The sequence below is a fragment of the Poromitra crassiceps genome, assembly GCF_964638095.1.
Source record: "Poromitra crassiceps genome assembly, chromosome: 16".
NCBI classification, from domain to species: domain Eukaryota; kingdom Metazoa; phylum Chordata; class Actinopteri; order Beryciformes; family Melamphaidae; genus Poromitra; species Poromitra crassiceps.
This window is the reverse complement of record NC_139645.1, coordinates 26,240,858-26,244,080: the sequence shown is the minus strand read 5'-3', so window position 1 is coordinate 26,244,080 and position 3,223 is coordinate 26,240,858. Positions and strand designations below refer to the sequence as shown.

Sequence of the window (3,223 nt, the reverse complement as noted above, 5' to 3'; positions counted from 1 at the left end):
GCCCACCTGGACAGTAGGCACTGAAGACATGGGGCGTGGAACATGCCCACAGCGTCCCAGGGGGGGATCGAACCCACGACCTTGTAGCTGTGAGGCGACAGCACTACCACTGCACAACCGTGCCGCCATCAGCCCAACAGACTCCACTTCAGATGGCTGTGTGCACGCCCGGTATCTGAGATCACACACGAATATATTCTAGCAGTAACGACTTGTCTTGTATCAGTACTAAACACTAAATGATACCTCTTTGACCTCTCTTTGTCTTCCCAAAACATCTGTTATCTGTTTCCAACCAGAGGTTCTACTGAGAGCTGAACAACTTGTCCACTAAAGATTTCCTTCTCCCGTCTAACAACTGACTGCCGACTACATGTCCCTCCATGCTGAAGGCCCAAGTAAGTTTCAAGTCATTTGGTCCATGTCATGTTAGCCAATTTTTCTAACCTGTTCAAAAAGTACAAGAGTGAATTCAATCTACATTATAATTATTGATATTCTGTGAAATACATTTAATCAAAGCAGCAACAAATAACTTGATGAAAACCTTATTTCTTCTCAATAAAAATCCCTCCCATCGCTTTCACAACATGGTGAAATACTGACAGCCAGACTGAAAAGTATAATCAAACAAATAACTACTGAAACTTATGTATGTCTTTTCAATCAAAAAAATATTACCTCCCCATCACTTTTACTGACAGCCTAGTCTCAACACCAGACCCATGAGTTCTTATGCTCATACACGACTTTAGCCCACCCAACCTGCCTGTTGAAAAGGAATCACTTTCATTGGTGCTATGACCTGTCGGTTCTCCTCCCAAAACAGCTGCAAAGTAGCACAGACTATTACCTCAAACATTTTTTTTTTTTTTTTACTTGGACAAATTAGTTCCTGTCCAGTGGTGGGGTTGAGTCCATGCCGAGGTTTTATCAGCTCAACAGACTCCACTTCAGATGGCTGTGTGCAAGGTATCTGAGACCACACACAAACTTGTGTTGTATCTGAACACTAAACACTACGGCATTGAGCTCTCTCTGTGTCTTCCTGAAACATCTGTTTATCTGTTTCCCACCAGAGGTTCTACTGAGAGCTGAACAAGATTGACGTCTCCCGTCGAACATCTGACTGCCTTCAACCTGCGCAGGCTACGAATCAAACTTCTCTTCAACCTTGCCTTACCTTGCAACACTACCGGGACAGAAAATTGGTGTTTCTTCCCCTCTTGACTCTCACTGCTGTTTTTTTTTCTCTTAGTTTGGATGTTACTTCAGGGTATCTGCGGGGTCTTGAAAAGTAAAATTGATAAATTAATTTAGGGAAAATTAAGGCCCTTTCAGCGGTATTACATTTTGTAGCTTTTGTGCTGATGGTCTTAAATGAGCATATGATATCAGCCCATATCGATCGTAGACCCCTGAATTGAACAGATATCGTGAGAGCAGACTAGATACAGTATATCATCCCGCTACGTTCACACAGACACAGGGAACCTACGCCTTGCCTTGCCTCAACCCACGCCTACACCTGCAGACCTTGAGCTGGGTGTGAACCGATCACACCGCACGCCTTTGCACGCTGAACCTGGAGCCGAGTCACAAGCGCCTCTCCTCTCTCCCGGCTGTATTTTTTCACGTGTGGTCCCGAATTATCATGTGTAGGTAAAATAAATCTGATATATTTAATGTTCTATTGATGCTGGATATGTATAACCAGGTCTGACTATAGTCAGACTTTTTAGAGAGGCAATCTTGCAAGAATATGTGCTGGCACAACAACATTGTCCATCTTGCTTCTTCGGTCGCTATTCTCTCTCTTGAAGATTTGTTTGCCGACGGGAAGAAAGCCCCACGTGATAGCCACCCGTCAATCTCACTCTCTGCTCAACACTGTTGTAGTAACTATTTTATTTTGAAATTCAGTTGACTGCCATTTCCCACGGATATTGTCGTGGTTTTCTTTCGTGGCTTGACAGAAGAAGCCTGCCTGCACGCGCCTTGTCGGCTTGAAAATAGAACTTGCGCCTAAACGATAAAATCGGCAAGGCACAGGCGAGGCGTGGGTACACGCAGGGTTCGCGCTCAGGCGCCCGGTGTACACAGCCTCGTTGACTAAAACGGACGCCTATTTAAAAGCGTGGATAAAGGCAAGGCTTGGGTGGCCGGTGTGAACTAAGCCTTAGAGTTTGGTATGGTAATATGGCATAAGTCTTTTCCTGATTTTAAACGGTGCATTACAGTAAACTGATGTCATTTTCTGAACTTACGAGACTGTTCTAGCTGCCTTCACCAACTTAGTCCTTACTTCCACATCATTAGTGATGATTATTTATCAAAAATCTTGTGTAAATGTCACCCTCACCTTGTGAATTGCACTCGAACAGTCAGTTATCAGTGCAATTTATAAAGTAAAGCGTCAACCAGAACAAGTAACCACTGAGACCCCTCACTGATAAAAAAAAATCTATCCAGTATCTTCAGGAGTGTTTTAATTCAATCCAAGCAACTCCCATCAATCTATATCAATCTAAACAAAATTAGGTCATGGACTAAAAAGTCATACTCATGGTCATTCTGTACTGGGTCTTCATCAGGCCATAGCCTGATGAAGACCCAGTGAGGTTGAAACGCGTTGCGTTTTCCTGCCCGTGTCTCTTATTTTGTATGAAGTTGTACATTGTATGTAAACCTGAGGTTACCTGTGTACCAACACTTCTGGATTAAATTTCTCATAAAGTAACCAGTAAGCTCCTTTTTTCACTTTTGTATTCTACTTGACTTTGAGCTTGCTTGCTGCCACTTTCTCTACTCCTAGGCTACTAGTATAACATTTCTATCTCAATAGGCTTCACATGATGAATGACATAACTGCTGAATATATAAGTTCTGCATTACTGATGTTTAGTATAACATTTCTATCTCAATAGGCTTCACATGATGAATATATAAGTTCTGCATTACTGATGTTTTAAAAATGTAACCTGTTATGTGATGATAAAACCATCCTGCGCCTAAAAATAATTTCTGGAATTGACACAGCTGTGGACTTGATGGAGTGAAAATGATTTTATTTTAGTCCTCAAAATCAAGTGAAGGGAGTGGGGCCTCCCTGAAACCAGTGTAGGCTGCCTCATCTTCAGGGAACTCAATCCTGATGCGGGTGACGACGCAGGAGGGAAGGCGCACTCTCACATGCTTCCCCAGATAACCCCACACCCAACGC

At 43.0% G+C, this 3,223-nt stretch overlaps 1 long non-coding RNA gene across 1 annotated transcript; it reads left to right on the top strand.

Moving 5' to 3' along the window:
• The first annotated feature begins 273 nt into the window (after positions 1-273).
• LOC310791033 lies at positions 274-2,740 on the top strand. Its single transcript, XR_014553415.1, has 3 exons — positions 274-398; positions 893-972; positions 1,080-2,740. It is a non-coding gene; the product is annotated as an uncharacterized lncRNA (long non-coding RNA).
• The last annotated feature ends 483 nt before the right edge of the window (positions 2,741-3,223 follow it).